This window comes from Nothobranchius furzeri, chromosome 9 (genome assembly GCF_043380555.1).
Source record: "Nothobranchius furzeri strain GRZ-AD chromosome 9, NfurGRZ-RIMD1, whole genome shotgun sequence".
NCBI lineage: Eukaryota > Metazoa > Chordata > Actinopteri > Cyprinodontiformes > Nothobranchiidae > Nothobranchius > Nothobranchius furzeri.
This window is the reverse complement of record NC_091749.1, coordinates 76,342,168-76,346,518: the sequence shown is the minus strand read 5'-3', so window position 1 is coordinate 76,346,518 and position 4,351 is coordinate 76,342,168. Positions and strand designations below refer to the sequence as shown.

General features: G+C 40.1%; 1 long non-coding RNA gene across 1 annotated transcript; it reads right to left on the bottom strand.

The window, feature by feature from the left end:
* Positions 1–2,633: 2,633 nt before the first annotated feature.
* On the bottom strand, positions 2,634–3,862 carry LOC129162210 (uncharacterized). Its single transcript, XR_008562234.2, has 3 exons — positions 3,514–3,862; positions 3,194–3,373; positions 2,634–2,857 (listed from the first exon to the last, which is right to left on the bottom strand). It is a non-coding gene; the product is annotated as an uncharacterized lncRNA (long non-coding RNA).
* Between the last annotated feature and the right edge of the window lie 489 nt (positions 3,863–4,351).

Sequence of the window (4,351 nt, the reverse complement as noted above, 5' to 3'; positions counted from 1 at the left end):
TTGAGTTTTTTATAACTGAGTTCTCGAGACAAGAAAGTAAATTTCATTATAGTCAATCTCTATCTGACAACGCAGTTGCGTCTTTTAAATCAACTGTTTCATCATTACTGTCCTCAACATCTCAGAGGCATGTAGCAGAGGGCAATATTTTCAGTTCTAGCCCCTCACAAATTGATGCCTTAGTTCATCATGTTAATTCCTCTTTACGTGTGGCATTAGATGATGTTGCCCCTTTAAAAAAGAAGGTAATTAGGGACAGGAAGTTGGCTCCCTGGTTTAACTCTCATCTACGAGCCTTAAAATAAAACTCTAGGAAATTGGAGAGAACATGGCGCTCTACGCACCAGGAGGAGGCCTACTTATCCTAGAAAAATAGTCTTGTGCTTTATAAAAATAAGCTTCAACAAACTAGAACTGCTTATTTTTCAGCATTAATTGAGGAGAATAAGCATAATCCTAAATTTCTTTTCAGTACAGTTGCTAAACTTACACAGAATCATAGCTCTGAGCCATCTATTCCCTTAGCCCTCGGCAGCAATGACTTCATGGGATTTTTTACAAGTAAAATTAATTCTATTAGAAACAAAATCTTAAACATCCTCCCTAATGTGATTTCTTCTTCCTCAGTAAGTGAGGCAGCTTCAGAGGTGACTGTAGAACCTCATCTGTGCTTGAACCGTTTTGATCCAGTTGAGCTTTCAGAGTTATCAAAAATATTAGCTTCATCTAAACCTTCAACTTGCATTTTGGATCCAATCCCAACCGAATTATTTAAAGATGCATTTCCTTTGGTTACTGCCCCCATTCTAGATATAATCCATCTATCCTTAGTAAATGGGTATGTACCACAAGATTTTAAGGTTGCTGTAATCAAACCTTCACTTAAGAAGCCTTCTCTGGATCCAGATGACCCAATGAATTTATAGACCAATATCTAACCTTCCATTTTTATCCAAAGTCCTGGAGAAAATAGTGGCCATCCAAGTATGTCAGCATTTCAACACTAATGCTCTGTTTGAGGGATTTCAGTCTGGTTTTAGAGAGTATCACAGCACTGAAACTGCATTAGTGAGAGTTACAAATGATATTCTCATGGCCTCAGATAAGAATCTTGTGTCTGTTCTAGTCCTGTTAGATCTCAGTGCTGCCTTTGACACAGTTGATCACAATGTTCTTTTAGAAAGACTTGAACATGTTGTAGGGATCAAAGGAACAGCGTTAGGCTGGTTTAAATCCTACCTGTCTGACAGATTTCATTTTGTAAATGTACATGACAAATCTTCATACTCCAGGGTTACTTGCGGAGTACCACAGGGTTCAGTGCTTGGACCCATTCTTTTTACTATATATATGCTCCCAATTGGTAAAATCATTAGACAGAATGGGATAAACTTCCACTGTTATGCTGACGATACTCAGTTATATTTATCCATTAACCCTGATGAACCTAATCGGTTGGGTAGATTACAGGCTTGTCTTGAGGACATAAAAAATTGGATGACTCTAAACTTCTTGCTTTTAAATCAAGACAAGATGGAAGTTCTCATCTTTGGACCAGAAATCCAGAAAAGGAAATTGCTTAGCCAATCACCTGACCTTAATGCCATTACGTTAAAGAGCGGGTCAATTGAGCCTCGGAGTCCTTCTCCACCCACGTATCAATTTTAAAAAATGCAACATTAGTAGGCGTTGCCTGGAGGACCGAGAGGGCGGAGCCGCGGCAGTGACGAAGACGATGGCTAACTAGACGAAGCTAGCTCCCTTCACTCTGAGCAGTTGATAGAAGTGGAGGACGTTTCTCCCCCTCCTTACAGACACTCGAGAAGAAAGGGACCAAGTCTATTAGGAGGAGACAAGCGGACCTGAGTCTTATTGTTTTGAGCTTGTGAGTTGCCTGAAACTCCCAGAACCGACCCAACAGAATCACCTCTGAAAGGTAAGTAGCCGTTAGCCATAGCATTGGATTAGCTGCAGGGTTTGTCTCCACGGCCCCAAAAAGCTAGTATTCAGCATGTTTTAGAGGTTTATCTGCTTCAGCACACCTGGTTTTAATCAGCAACAAATAGCTGAGCTGCTTAACAGCTAATCTAACCTGTTAAAGCAGGAAAATCCACTGAAACATGCTGGATAGCTCTCCGGTAGCCCTGGGCTCAAGGTACAGTCTGCTGCATATAAAGTTATGAAAATACCCCATTAGAAAATTATTCTGTAATGTGTTCAGCCCACTAAAACTGCCCTGATTTCTTTATTTATTTACTAATAACAGCTGCTCTCTCGGTTCTAGGTCCTCTGGTGTCTGCAGCTGGTCTCTGGTGTCTGCAGCTGGTCTCCTCTGCTGGTGTCCTCAGGATCAGGAACTTCCAGAAGAATGTGCCTTTCAACGACTCTTTCCCCCTTATTTGTTATATTAATTAAATAAATCTCAATTTATATATTTCCTGTTTTTGTTCATGTCCATAAATACTTAAACATGCTTGAAATTAGAACGAGCTTTTAACAGTGAGGTGCTAGTTTAATTAATCACAATAGCTAGTTAAACATGCAACAAAAATGTGATATTCAATGTAATTTATAAATATCCATTAAAATATCAAAACTGGAATCTAAATGAGATATTTGGCAGCACAAAAAACTTGTCAAACACAATATTTATTATAATAATTGTAGGCAGACAGGAGACAGAGCTGATGGAGGTTCTCAGTCATCGAAGGAAGGCTGAAGGCTTTCCAGGAACAGGAGATGTGGTGTTGTCTCTTCTCTCTCTATTCTGCCAGATGAGCTGATAGGTTACAGGTGTGTGAGGACATCCTCATGCTGTCATAACCAGATGACAGGAGTTATCAGGTGATCAGCCAGGCTAATGAGATGCAGAAAGAAAACAAATTCAGGACAGTGTACAATATGTGGTGTTGCTCACCTTATGTGCTCTTATAGAATATTAATGTGTGCATGCCTCATGGTGTAGAGTCCATATTTTGCTGAATGTCCTGCAATAATGCAGGTTATTAGTTAATTTACTTTTGATAGCAAAAACAAAATATTTAATGTAAAAGTTATTTTCCAGGAGAATCAGCTCACACGTCACCACCAAGTGTCACGGGCAGAATCAGTAGCCTCCGTCATGATGTAATCACATACTTATTTAATTGTTAATATCTTAAAAATTCTGAAATGTTTTAATTTTTTTTTTTACCTTGAACAGTTCACTGAGCTTGCACTGTCACTGAGGTGGAAGCTGGAATCAACAGCAGACACCTCACACCTTGGTCTTTTCAGGGGTGTGGACGCTCTGGGACCTTCTGGAAGATGAATTTTCATCATGGTCCCCGTGGGTCACCAGACACACTGCGGCTGTGAACTCCATTCTGGCTGGCTATGTAAAAACAAAGAAGCAGCACATTTATAAATGTTTAAAAGAGCATAAAATCACGTGTAAAAATAATCTGTAAAACAAATTAAAACTAGAAGGTGATAATAAAATGTTTGCATAGAAGATTATTAAAAATAATTCACCTTTGCTACAGGGAAGGTTTCACATCAGCCTGGACAAGTACATTCATGCAGCTAAATCAGTCTGACAGCCAGTGTCTTGGGTAGATTTAGCCTGAAAAAAAAAATAGAAGCACATTGTTGTTGGAGTTTATAGTCAGATAATATACAAAAGAATCTCCTATATAGGCGCTTTATAACATTCCTAGTGTGTGATCGTTGTTATAACGTAAAAGTCAGTCACATATGATGTGGAGAGCCTGAAATGCGACCTCCTGAACAGAATTCCTCACAGAACCGGGTCACAAGCTGGATTTCACGCTGTAATGCTGTCAACAAGTGCTGCGTCAGTTAGAGTCACTGTTGCAGAATTGCCGACAGACTAGCTAAAGGAAGTGAACCACGTCTCTCGGACTTTGCATTTAGGTAGGGAATTGTCTTTAGAAGATGTTAAAATGTTTATTTAGCTGACTCACCTCAGACTGGAGCCCGCCGTGGTGGGGGAGCAGAGTCGGTGGGCTGCATCTAAATCGCGGAAGAGCCACGGTGGGCACAGCCTCCCTCTTCAAACGGAGACGTGCAGAATCGCGGGTAAAATGCCCACAGAGTCACCGCAACCATACTACACTACACCTACTCACCAATACTAAGACGATATGGAACACTAAACCCGAAATACTTTCCCAATTACACTAACAGCCAAACACTAACTAAACTATAATATACAACAGCCAAGCTAACACTAAATAAGTATTTATAACACTAAAAGATATGCTAAAGACTAGGATATGCTAATGCTATATGCTAATGCTGAACTACCGCTGACCTCCTACACTCGCTTGCAAATCCAACTCCCACTCGC